The sequence below is a fragment of the Anneissia japonica genome, unplaced genomic scaffold (genome assembly GCF_011630105.1).
Source record: "Anneissia japonica isolate Jap-2015-1 unplaced genomic scaffold, ASM1163010v1 scaffold288296_len194742_cov168, whole genome shotgun sequence".
NCBI lineage: Eukaryota > Metazoa > Echinodermata > Crinoidea > Comatulida > Comatulidae > Anneissia > Anneissia japonica.
In genome coordinates, this window is record NW_022740661.1 from 31,239 (window position 1) to 46,009 (window position 14,771).

A 14,771-nucleotide genomic window follows, 5' to 3' on the forward strand; every position below is an offset into this window, starting at 1 on the left:
CAAGCACATCTAACATCTAAGGAAAGAAGAGCTTAGATTGGTACCAGATAAAATAATTTTGTTATCAACATTAATACATTATGCTAATTTTCATCTTTGTAAGCGCATAAGACAGTGCAAATTATTTAAGTGACAGTCTTTTGAAGTGTGTAAAGCTCCATTTTATCCCATACATAATCAAAATATTAGAGGGATGATACAATGGACCATCCCCCCCCCTTGTCAAATATTGGGGGGGGGGATATATCCCCCCGGGATGTTCGATACAATGTATCTGGCCCAAATAATTATTAGTTTCCCAAGTGTCCCAATCATTGTCTGGAAAATTAAAATCGGACATTAGAACGCAAATTTTTAATTTTCTGTATCAACTGAATTTATCTACTCAAAAAAAAGCGCCACCTTTATAAGTTCTATAGTTGTCGCCAACTATTATAGGACTGATGTCCTAGAATTTGGATGTATTTTAATACATTTCACTTCGGCACTTACTTTACTTTTGTCATAATAGACAAGATTTAGATTTGATTTACATAAAATCAAAACATCTCTTAATCGAAGTTAAGATTGCGATTCCTACCAAATTTATTCATTTATTATTTATTTATTGAAATTGTCTTAGCAACAAAACACTTCAAAAACATCATATGAAATAATTGCCATTGAAGGAAATGGCTAACAGGTTAAATACACCTCTGAAACAGCCAAACTCCTTATTACACATAGCAGATAATGGAAAAAAAACTCTAAATAATAAAGATACATTATCATCACAAGATTGTTTGAAACAACCAGCTCAAATAACAACGCGAATTAGGACCTGCATCTGCACATCAGCAGCAGGAAAGTCAAGTGCACATACTTCCAACTTCAAATTTTTTTCAAACAGGTTTTCATAGAAGTCATTTCTCATGAAAACTAGGATTTAATTACATTCTCTTCTAACTAGGTTTCTGATATAGCACACACATCAATATAAAAGTGAAAATTGCGATCCTTAAGATCATCAACATTGAACGGCACAGGTTTCAAAGGGATATTTTTGTTTTACCTTTTCTTAAGTGTGTTGAGCGAATAACATGTACATGTGTGGGTGCTGGTAAATATACTGTAGAGTATCATTTAGTTTTTTTTCACAGGGGAAACTGCAAGTCGGTGCATTTTCCCCACTACCTCTCCTCTGATTCCACTCTGACTATTTTCCCTTTTACTATTTTCCAATTCTGGTCTGTCTGTCTATATATATACTGACGGCCAAAATACCATCTGACGGCCAAAACATGGTTTGATCTTCAACGATATATGAAACGTCTGTGGCATTCCATCTTTTGTATAAAGGTTAAGTCCCTAGTCTAGTTCGCGGTTCCTAGAGCATAAAAGCTTGATTAAAATGCATACTAATCTAGAAGGATCTAGAAAAATATTGTGTAGGTTTTTCTAATCCACGAAAAATCATCCATGAATAGAATCCTTGAACTCTTAGCGACTATTATAACTAAAAAAAGGTTAGTATTTCTTTATTGTATCCAAAAGTGTAAAACATTAATAACAGGAATAAATCAGATTTCAGATCAAACATCGTATCCTAATTTAACATGTAAAACTATTACACAAAAAGTAATATAATGAAAGAATAACTATTAAATATCAATAAAAACCATACAAGAATCCAAATAAAACAAAATTGAAAACCTGCTATACAGATTAAATAGCTTATTAATAGCATAAATTGGTTGAAAATACATACCCTGAAAATTATCACGACTACCTGATACTATAAAGACAAAAAATAGAAAAAAAGAAACATTTTTACAGTCATTGACACATGAGTACTTAATACTATGAAGTGGTTTACAACTAAGATCGCTTACATTACTATTTTGTTATATTACGCCTATTTAAAATATACTATTTATTTAATATTATTTTATATAAAATAATATAAAATAATATTACTTAATATATTATTTTATATACCCTACAAATGATTTGTCATTTTAATAATGACAATGATAAATTCCAATTATTCGATTGTTGGCGCCAGGATTGGAAAACGGTATCATGACAACTGCCAATTATTATAAAAGGCCTTATATCCCAATGCCATCTTCTCTGTCAGCCACTTAATCCGTTTCTTAATTGCTAAAAAGAGCAGCCTTTCTTATTATAGGTATTATACAGTTCAGCTACTAACAAAAGGCTGTCACTGCACATATCGCCGGAGAGCATAGAGAAAATAGAACTCTATGCGGAGAGCAACAACCGAAAACCGACTATTTTCGCGTCGCGTCCTCATTTTGCTGTATACTATTATCTATAGGTTTTGATTCATTTAACGATATATTACTTTTCAATGTTTTTATCTCATTAATCCTCCATTGATCAAAAGAGCGCGATTACCAGTAAGGCAGAACACTTTAGTTATAATTCAAGTCGGAAATATTATTGTATATGAACCTGGTATTTCTACTAATAGATTAACAAGTATGCAGATTTATTTTTCTATTTAAATCAAGTCTTCTACTTCTTTATACAAACTGTCGCATGATTGCATTTCCATATATTGTATATCCATGTATTAACGCCTAGGTATACTGAAAAAATGCATTCTTAACCTAGAATTTATTGCGTAGGTTCACAAAGCAGAAATTTACAGCTTATAACATCACGCCAATTGAGGAAGGTAGGGTTTTCAATCTTTATAATAATAGGCCTATAATTGTTAATGTTGTTGCTATATTTTCTTTTTGTTCTGCATTTTAGCTTTTCCTGTGTTAGAAATGGCCTCTGTTGTTGTTTTTCCCCTTATTTTATACAGTTTGATTTTCCGTCAGAGCAAATTGCTTTAACCAACTAAACAATGTCTTAGTCGAGTTGGAGAGATGAGAATAACCCATAAATCTGAGAGTCATTGTGCTGATTTTGTGTATCAAAATCCCCTACACTTTCGAAAGATGGAATGGGTTCTTTAAAGTGCATACGAGCCAAATGTGTACACTATGGACCTCCATTTTAAGGCATTATCCGGGAAAACTTAGTTCTACTAAGCGAAACATGGGCGATGAGACGGAGCGACTCGAACCAACACCGATGTTAAGTCTGCTGTTAGCGACGACCCTACCTTACTGCTCTGACAGTCGACTCACCCCTTGTCAGATTACCCATGCGGATACTTCAAATTCAAATTTAAATTCAAATTCAAATGACATTTATTCAATAATGGAAATAATAATAATATACAATACAATACAAATAATAAACCACCATCATTGGGATCATGACTAGAAGTAAAAACTTGTCTCGTCATGACCTCCCTACACCCCCCCCCCCCCCCCCACAAAAAAAAAAAAGTGACTGTAAACAAATCTAACGGAAGTATGTTGGAGATTGGAAATGGTGGTGTAACTGTATTTCTATAATGTTTAATGTATATTTTAACAACATTAAATTGATTAAACTTTGTAATTTATTTTTTATAATTTGAGAAAAAAAACATTTTTGAAATTAACTTGCTCATTTTAAAGTAACATAAATAATATATTATTATTCAGATAAATATTATCAAGTTACATAGAGAGAGGTTTTTTGGCTCAATAGGGTACAATTATCGGTTATCTTGTAATTTAGTCTGCTTGCCTCTGTTTATTCACCTCTCTCCTTGATCCATTGTTTTACCTGAGGCTTATTATTTTACTGTGTATTCAGATTTCATTGCTTGTAAAGCATCCACCCTCTATTGTCCCTGTCTCTTATACACATCTAGATGTGTATAAGAGACAGATGCTTTTATCCAAGCGTTTCAAGAAGATAAGCACTAGGGCCTTAAGTCCAATTACGTACCTCATCTGCAAGATTAGATCTACTCAAGGCATCAGCTTTGTTTAGGTTTAACAGTAATTTGTATTTTTGATGTCATAGAAGTCAAACGAGAGAAGAGAAAAACTACAATAAACTCTAGTCCTGGTATCGACCCTTTCTGTAAATGAGCAACTAATGCTTTAGAATATTAGACCAACTATTACAAACGAGAAATGTATGTCATCATTACTAAAAGTGAGTTAAAAATTTATATGAAATAAATAAATAAGTCAATAAGTTAATAAAAGGTTCCCCAAGGCATATTATTTAAAACAAACTGCGACAGTAAGTTATAATAATAATGCAAATTTGTATAGAGATCCATTAAATAAGATGCTTAATGCGCTTGATTGTGTGGACTAGTATTCGATCAATGACTTTCTTTGCCCCTAACGATCCCTTCGTTTCTGTGTTACCCAGTACCAGCAACTCTAGTCGTCTGTATACTGGGGCTGTACCATTACACCGGAGTATCCCTCTACTCGTCTCGAATGATGTACTGGGTTCTTTATAGTGTACACGAGTCATTGTGTACACTGAGCCTACGGTTGATAGTCCTTTATCAGAGAAGAATTTTTCTACCTCTAGAAACATAGGCGGGCGTGCCTTTCGAATCAGAGTCGATATTATGGCTGTAGGTTGCGGCACACCTGCCTAAACCGCTCGACCATTCGACTCGCCTTTTATTACTAACAAAAAAAAAGACAGTTCATTTGTTAAAGCGTGCATTAATGTTTACTACAAATTGCGATGTTTACTGTGCGACCAGTTTTTTTTTACAAAATGCGTCATGTATATTAATATAAATACTAATAATAATAATATTATTGTTATTATTATTAAAAACAATGGCGTTTCCCAGTACTGCTGGAAAAGCCAATAATAATAATAATAATAATGATAATAGTAATTATTATTATTATTATTAATTTTATTATTATTATTATTATTATCATCTTTATTATTATTATTATTATTATTGGCTTTTCCAAGCAGTATTGGGAAAAGCCATTGTTTTTGTTCTGATTTTTTTTCTTTTTTCTTGCATATATATTTTCCGATATTTTTACACAGATTTTTTTTCTTTCCGTCACTTTGGTCACTTCTATAATACTTTGTACAGGTCTTGTAAAAAATTATAAAATTTTTGTGAAGATCCGCAGTAGGGTGTAGATCTAGCTGAGGACCATTTAAAGCATAACGTCCCAGACCACATATTTCGAAAACAGATCAACTGATCTGAATGAAACATTCGGAAAAAAATTTACCAAGTTATAAGGAAGAAATTATGTGCCGGCGACGAATCAGTCAGGGGTGTAAGTGGTAAGGTCATTTTAATTTTTGAGGACCCAACCTAAATATCTCTTTAAAAAAAAAATCAATGGGTATAATTTAAAACTTGTATAATAGTTTGCCAAGGTCGGGTAAAGAAATGATTACATTTTTGTGACGATCCGGCGTAGGGTGCAGATCTGAGGACCATTGAAAGTAAAGGTCCCAGACCATATATTTCGAAAACGGATCAACTGATCTGAATGAAACATTCAGAAAAAGTTTAACCACATTACAAGGAAGATAGTATTGTGTATTGGCGACGAATCTGTCAAGGGTGTACATTGGAGGGTTATTTAAATGTTTAAGAACCCAGACGTAAATATTTATTTAAAAAAATTCAATGGGTGTAAATGTAACTTTCTATAATAGTTTGTAAAGGTCCAGTTTAAAAGAAATGACTAAATTTTTGTGACGAACTGCAGTATGGTGTAGATTTGAGGACCATTGAAAGTATAACGTCAAAGAGCACATATTTCGAAAACGGATCAACTGATCTGAATGAAACATTTGGAAAAATGTTAACCAAGTTACAAGGAAGATAGTATTATGTGTTGGCGACGAATCAGTCAATGGTGTAATTTGTAGGGTCATTTACAATTTTTTAGATCCCAGACTTAAATACCTAAAAAGGTTTTAATTGGTGTAAATGAAACTTTCTACAATAGTTTTAAATGTCCAGGTGTAAATTTGAGGGTCATTTAAACTGCTTACGTCCCAGTTATATATGGATAAAAATGACACTTTGCAGAATAGGTTTTCGTAGTGAAATGAAGAAATGATCCAATTTTGGTGACGATCCGCAGTAGGGTGTGGATATGAAAACCATTTAAAGGTTTTTTGTTGACACAGTTGATTAAATTATATAAAGGTAATTTGCGTTTTTTAAGGCGATTAAACAAGTTAGAGCTAGGCTAAACTTAAAACTACCTTCATATACATGAACAATTTTTGCTTTCACTCATTGAATCGCTATGCACTTTCCTATGCAAGGTCGGCTCATATGGCACGCAATATTTTGAATCACGATGTACCTCGCTATTACAATTGCAGCCATAGTTCAAATTTAACTAATAACGTCGCAGTGAACTTGTTTTTCGTTATTTTTTCACTTCATTTTTTCCACTTTATTAAAATATATTGGTTTTCCGTGTTTTCACCGACTTTTATTTTTGTTGCAATTTCTACTTCATTTCTCATTAAAGCAATAGGGAAACGCCGTATGTCCTGTTGTTCAAACAGACATAGTAAGTCTAGTTATTATTATTATTATTATTATTATTATTATTATTTTACGTTTTCATAAGTTTCAATAAGCTCTTATAAATTTTATAATATAATCTACGTGACAATACAATTCGATGAAATTGTTCATATCATTTGGTTGAGACTTATCAAACCATCTAAGGCTTTATTATATTAAATTACTAATTTCTATATAAAATCTGTGTTAAAGGATGTGCAGTTAACTTGATACAATTTTGTTAGTTTTACCTTACTCTTTACCTAAACACAATAATTCGACAGCGTTCTTACCAATACGAAGCAAAGAATTTTTAAATTAACTATATTAATTTTATTAGACTTTCCCAGCGTGCACTTCCATAGAAATTACCGGTGTGTTGAAAAATCATGCTACTTTATAAAGCCACACTTTAGTTTCAAGTTATGAGTAACAATTCATCCTAACAAATAAACAGTCACTTGCTCAGTAGTAAGGAACACTTCTGACAACAAATACACACACACACACATAAATGTGCCTATTCATGTAAATGAAGGCTTATTACTGTTAAATTTAGTCTTTTAGGATGATGGGAATAATCAGATGTGTTATCATTATCTTTACACTTTACATAATACGCCTGTCGGATGTACATTGCGCAGAAGATACTTTCATCAGAACACGAGTTGGTGTTGCAAACAATCGGGTGACAAAGGATACTGATGCAGTCGATCAAAAAATAGCAAATGAGCGACACTCCAGGGTCAGGCGGTCCACTGGGTTTTCAGCAAACGAATCGCAGGCTATACTTGACAAACACAATGACCTGCGATCACAGGTTTCTCCAGAGGCTTCAGATATGGAGTTTATGGTGAGTCAAATCAATTCATACAATAGTTATCATAATTAAAATTATTTCTTTTAATTATATACTGTGTCAACATAACAAACAATGATAAATATAAATTCAATATTTCAGTTATCGTGTATATTTGAAGTAAGACTTAAGCTTGGCACTCACTGCGCCCTTAGCTCGTCGGCCGACGCAATTCTTTGGAGAATCGCCAAGACGCGCGCACCTAGGATCGGTTTTAATGGCGGTCCGTCCAGACTGGCAACGTCGATCAGCAGAGGGAGTCGCATCCTCTATCACTCACAGGGGAGCGGGGTTGAATTCGTCGTACGACTTTGTGATTGCCCGGCTTAAGTTATTTGCTTTCGATTTCAATTGACAATCAAAGTATATATTTATCATCCGTATGGTAAATCCCCTTGGGATTGATTTGCATCTGATGTATTCCAATACTAATAATAATAATAATAGTAATAGTTGGATTTGTAGAGCGCATCATGCAAAAAAGCCTCTATGTACTTGATTGTGATTGAGCTCTTCGAGTTTGACATTTTGAGAAAAAAGAAAGTTGAAGTTATTTTATGAAACTAAAAAAACCCACTCCTTAAACTAAGGCATGGTTGGCCATGGTTGGTTCATCCGCCCTTTGTTCAGCTTTTTTTTTCTTCGTGCTGCTGTGTGTCCATCCACCCTCCCATTGGCGGCCGCTAAAGACCACCAGATGGGGTTGTCGGAATTTGTCGCCGACGACTCCACCGGATGCAGTTTATAACGTCGTGCCCAGGACACTATTCCAGTGTCAGGCTAGTTTTTTTACTATCATTGTTTTAATTTTAGTACTTCCACATGTTCATGTACCTGTTGAACTTTGTATGGCACAATCGTTAAGACGCTAAAAGAGGCGATGAATAGTAACAGCATAGAATAGCATAGAATAGAATAGCGTAGTGATAGTTTCAATAAAATCAAAATCATGTGACACTGTTAGTAAAAGCAGATATAGGCACTTGCTCTGGCATGTATGGTTTCAAAAGTTCTTGAATCATTTGTAATTGATAATTTTGGTGAAAGTATACTTAAGGCCTCTCATTACCAATTTCCTTTCCACTCTGCACACTTACGGATACTTGCATTTTGTTTTAAAGCTTCTAATTAATTGCTTTTATTATTGTAATAAAAATCCTGTGTATGTTTGCTTTTTTGAAGCCGCTAAGCTATATTATAGGCCTAGTAACTTCAATAAACAATCTTGTATTAGATCGAGAAAATATGTTTCCAGATGGTTCCCTGTCAAGAATGGGATGAGGCAATGCAAAATTACATCCTACTTTTTAAAAATTATGAAGAGAAGTGTATAAATGTTACGCTAATGATATTACCCTATTAGTTCTGTCATGTTATGTTTAAAGAAATTAGTAATTATATAAGTAATGATTATTGTTTACATAATGATCTTCCTTTTGAGAATCCAGTGGCGAATACAGGATTTGATAATAGAGAGGACACAACTGAGAATTTTTTTCACAGATAGAAGGCCTTTCCACTTCAGCCCTACCATGGTAGAGGCTTAGGTAAGAAATGTTATGATTATGGCACCCATTGATGGCCGGAAATGGCACTCTCATATTGAATTTGATTACAATTTTCCTTTTTTCTCCATCATTTTTTTTTGGAGGGTAGGGGAACATTGAACCCTTCACTGGAAAATGAGACAACTTTTAATATTTGAAAGGAAAATATAATCAACTTTTTTGCAGAAAATATTTTCAACCATTTAATTATATATTTCATGACTTTTATACCTAAATTTTAACTCTGTGGTTACCAGTTGCTTATCAAGGATTAAGGGAATGGTAGGGGAGGCGCAAATGGACTGAGAGTCCACACCAAGTCAGCGCCACCTTGGTTGGTGGTGACGTGGTGTGTTTTGTACCTAGATACCCGAAAATGGAAATGAAATTTCCATTTAATTCTTGTTATTTTTGACAAAATAAGTAAAAAAAAAACCGAATTAAATAAATAGGTGCTCGAAAATGGCACATAAAGACTGCAATTAAAAAACTACCATATCCACCTGAGACCACCATGGTTGAAAATTTGAGACTCATAGATACCAGAAAATAACACTTAAATAGTACAAAATCTAAGATATTTACCTAATCCCCACTATGGTTTTGTAAAGCAAATGAGTATATTTCAAGAAAGAGACTTTAAAGAAGCCTGAAAACGGCACTTGGATACCTAAAGTTTATGGAAACTACCACCCGCCTCAGCCAACCTTGAGTGAAGCTGAGGTTAGACAATGGTAAGAATTTGGGACTTCCAGATGCCGGAAAATGGCATATAACATTAATTAAGAAGGGGAACTTTTTTCAACCTCTGACGAGCACCCACAGGATACGCCACTGGACTGATTACTACTGCCTTACCAACCAAACTGCATGGCAAGTGCTCTTTGGTATATTATTGTTTGAATTTGCAATAGTTACACATTTGAAATTCATTTGCATAATTTTATATTTAGGTCACCTTACAGTAATTTTCTCTTTTCAGTTTATTTCTATATTTTTTTTAAAAATCTTAGATTTACACAATTACGTTGTGGTAAAAGGCAACAGAAAAACTAGCCATACGAATTTTAAAATATTCATTGTTTGCATATAATAACATTAAAAAAACAATGAGAATTCACCTAAACATACTGTTTTTAAGTCTTCAGACCTGATTAACTCTCTGAAAATGAGCAGATAAATTTATTTTATTTTGCAAACCGGCCCTCGACCCAACGAAAAAAGTTTGTCGACCCACTTTTGGGTCGCAAACCATAATTTGGGAAGCGTGGCTCTAGAGCATAATGTGATTTCAATTATATTCAATATAATCTTTTCCACTCAATTCCAGGAAATACAATACAAAAAAAGAATATTTATAATGAATAAATGATGTGATTTATAATGGTAAAAATTAGTAGCATTATGCCAATACTACGGTTGCTGATAGAGTAAACTTGATTATATGATTATTATATGAAGACAGTAACGACGATATAATCTTTCTATATAGGCCTACACCATTTTCGCTAAATTTGAAATGAACTTAACTAAACTAATTTGAAATGGACTAATAAACCCTAAAATAAATTTAGTAAATAACTAAGTTTATACTAGCACATTACCATCTTGCTTTATATATTATATTATTCTATTTGTTGTTGTTAAGCTCCTCGAAGTTGTTACAACGTGATGCTTTCAGAATTGTTATCTCGCCAGGAGATATATGTTTTCAGTCGTGTAAATTGGTGTGTGGGTGGGTGTGGGCGTGTGTGTGGGTGTGTGTGTGTGTTTGTGTGTGTGTTTGTAATGTTTTGGTGTTTTCGCTAGGAATAACCCAATAATAAATGATGAAAATTTTGGTTACAGTCTGTAGTAGGGTGTGGATGTGAGGATCTAAATGACAGGACATGTCGAAGCACTAAAATGAAAACACAATGATAGTTAAAAGCTAACCTGACACTGAATCTGGATGGCACAGATCTAAATGGCAGTTACAGGGGTTGTTAGGTTAGGACCCAATATTGATGACCATCCGGCATGAGGTGGGCATATGGGGACCCTTCAAAGAAAAAATGTCCCAGACCATATATTATAAAAAATAATTAACTTATCTGAATGAAACGTTCGTAAAATTTTAACCAAATTACAAGGAAGAAATTATGAAGTGTTGGTGACGATCCAAATTCTGGTGTGCATTCAGGCCCGTAGCCAGGGGGGGTTTTTATGGTTCGGGCGAACCCCCCTTTTCTAGCGAACCCTCCTGTTTTCTAGCGAACCCCCTAGAATTTTTGAATGAGTCCCACACGGACGGAATGTCTGTTTTTAACTTACCCAGTATTAAATCAAAATTTAGCACCTAATTCATTATTTGGTCACCCGTTTTTAAATTGTAGCCTATAATACAAGCCTACATTCTAGAATATCTCAGCTTCTGAAGTTCGGAGATTTAAATTGAACGCAACTCCGGCAAACCATGACTCGATAGCTCACATAAGGATCATGGCAAACATCGATAAAAACTTTCACTGGCCTTTGGCTGAATATTTGTAAGAAATGTACCAACCGGTAACGAAACAGCTGCTCTCTGCCTGAATAGTGATCGTAACTGAAAGATAATGATGCAGCAACACGCTTGGTCAACTTGTAAAAATTTAGAGCCTTCTGTTGTTTGCCCATAAAACAAATTTTGGAGTGTTATACAGTACGATTTCAAAAAATTGTCATCGTAAAGAAACAGCTATAATATTGAAAACAAACAACTTGAAACAAAATCGGTGTACGGATTTAAATAAATATTTACAATATATTTTAATGGTCAACTTATCAAATTTTACGACCAATTTTTACATACATTTGTGAGTGACGGTTTCTTGACCTTAAATCAATGTAATTGGTCCTCACACGCACACTAAATTGTAGAGAGCACATAATTGATACATGGCCTATGCTTTGGCAAAGCTGTCTCTTATACACATCTAGATGTGTATAAGAGACAGCGTAGTAGCCGTCTGTCAAAGCGAAACTTAAAAGAATAATTAAAACAACTAAGTACTGCTGGTCACACTTCGATTTAATTAATATTCCACACCAACATATTTTATAGTTTAACAAGTAATAATAAAAGGAATAGCAATAACAATAACAATAATAACAATACCAATAATAACAACACTTACTATGTCTGTTTGAGCAACAGAACACAGGGAGTTTCCCCATTGCTTTAATAAAAAATGAAGTTGAAATTGCAACAAAAAGAAAGGTCGTTAAAAGGTATAAAAAAAAATCACGGAAAACCAATACAATTTTAATGAAGTGGAAAAAAAAAACAACGAAAACCAAGTTCACCGCGACGTTATTAGTGTGAGACTTGAACTATGGCTGCAATGGTAATAGCGAGGTACATCGTGACTTATAACCATTGCGCGTTATATGAGCCGACCTTGCATAGGAAAGTGCATTTTCAGTTCATAGCGATCAATGACTAAAAGCAAAAATTATTTATACATATCACGGTAGTTTTGGTTTAAGCGCTTTATTAAATGAATCGCTTTATATAATTTAATCAACTGTCAGCAAAAAATCTTTAAATGGTCCTCATATCAACACCCTACTGCAGATCGTCACCGAAATTGCATCATTTCTTCATTCACCATGAAAAACTATTCTGCAAATTGTCATTTTTATCCATCTATAACTGGGACGTAAGCAATTTAAATGACCTTCAAATTTACATCCTAACCTGATCGTTCCCTACACATAATAATATCTTCCTTGTACTTTCCCGAAAGTTTAATTCAGATCAGTGGACCCGTTTTTGAAATATATGGTCCAGGGCGTTTTCCTTTAAATGGTCCCATATCCACATCCTACGCCGGATCATCACAAACATTTAGTCATTTGTTTACTGGAACTTTACAAATTATAGAATGTTTCATTTACACCCAATGAACATTTTTTTTATAGATATTAACGTCTCGGATCTCAATAATTTAAATGACCCTCAAATTTACACCCTTAACTGAATCGTTGCCAACAAATAATACTACCGTATCTTCCCTGTAACTTGGTTAATCTTTTTCCGAATTTTTAATTCAAATCAGTTAATCCGTTTTCGAAATAATGTGGTCTGGGACGTTTTCCTTTCAATGATCCTCAGATCTACACCCTACTCCAGATCGTCACAAAAATTTAATAATTTTTTTACTCGACCTTGACAAATTATTATACAAGGTTTAAATTATACACATTTATTTTTTAAAGAGATATTTAGGTCTGGGTCTTCAAAAATTAAAAATACCCACAAATTTACACCCTTCACTGGATCATCACTAACACATAATAATTCCTTCCTTGTAACTTGATTAAAATTTCTTGACCTTAAATCAATGTAATTGGTCCTCACACGCACACTAAATTGTAGAGAGCACATAATTGATACATGGCCTATGCTTTGGCAAAGCACAGAAAAATTCCAAGCTTGGGAAATGACGAAAGTAATGGCCAGAAAAAAAAGTGCAAAAAGATAGGAAAAATAATATATGCAAGAAAAAAGGGGGAAAAAAATCAGAACAAAAACAATGGCTTTTCACAGTACTGCTAGGAAAAGCCAATAATAATAATAATAATAATAATAATAATAATGATTATTATTATTATTATTATTATTATTATTATTATTATTATTATTATTATTATTTTTATAATTATTTTTATAATTTACAATGCAATATAAAAACAAAGACAATACTTATATAAATTAACGGAGTGTCCAGAAGTCAGAAATTCAGTCGTCTTGCGTTTTGATTGTGCACACAGAAACAGAAGGCAATAGCGAGAATCACACAAGATAGTTAAATTTGCTGGTCCACACAGGACAACAAATAATCAGGCAGTCCACAAATGACAGTATTGTGCTGGTCCACACAGGACAAACAATCATACAGTCCACACGGGACAATATTCTGCTGGTCCACACAGGACAGTACTCGGCTGCTCCACCCAGTATAGTCAGATAGTCCACATAGTACAATAATATGCTGGTCCACACAGAACAATTTAGACGGACAATTTTGTTGCAGATATAACATTTTTATTGAATGCCTTAATGCATATTATTTTAGCATTTGTTAAATATCCAAAATTCTATAATCTTATTTTTATTACTACAAATTATGTATGTATAATATAAGTTAATGAGGGTATAATATCCAGGACTAAATAAAAACAATGTAGGTCAAGTATATAATGAATTTGTAATACATGTTGAAGAATTTTAAAAAGATAACATATAAATTAATACTAAATTGTCAAAACATCTGTAGACATGGAATGACGATCTTGCAACGATGGCTCAACAGTGGTCCGACATGTGTAACTCACGGACAGCCATACACTCATATTGGTCAAAATCTATACCAAGTTAAGGGAGACCCAAACAATCCCGTTAATGGAGTGATCGCTAGGCAGGTATGGTATGACGAGTATCAATTTTATAACCATTCAGCCAACGAATGTAGAATTCCGGGAGGCTGCAGCAATTACACACAGGTAAATATTTTTTTATACATTTTTTATGTTAAAATGCAGTAGCTGAATCGTTTTCTTTAATATTATTGTTATAATCGTTGTCTTCGTAATCTTTATCTTCGTTGTCGTCATCCTCATTATCATCATCTTCATAAACTTGCGTGTCGCGAGTGTTAGTGACTAGGTGATTTAGGGGTTATGACACCAGGCTAGTTATCTGGAGGTCGTAAGTTCGATTTCCACCCGAATCACTTGTGATTTTGTTCGCAAGTATTTGGAAACGTAGTGAGTATTCAATGCAATAACACGTTAGGTTGGGAAACACATCACTCCTAATATATTTTATATGACGCAAACACACATCAAAATATAATATTAAAATAATAAAGTGGCATATCCCTTTACAAGACAAATACAAACACAG

General features: G+C 33.6%; 1 long non-coding RNA gene across 1 annotated transcript; it reads left to right on the forward strand.

Moving 5' to 3' along the window:
- The first annotated feature begins 2,280 nt into the window (after positions 1–2,280).
- Positions 2,281–14,209, forward strand: LOC117118293. Its single transcript, XR_004447024.1, has 3 exons — positions 2,281–2,683; positions 6,993–7,286; positions 14,143–14,209. It is a non-coding gene; the product is annotated as an uncharacterized LOC117118293 (long non-coding RNA).
- Positions 14,210–14,771: the final 562 nt, after the last annotated feature.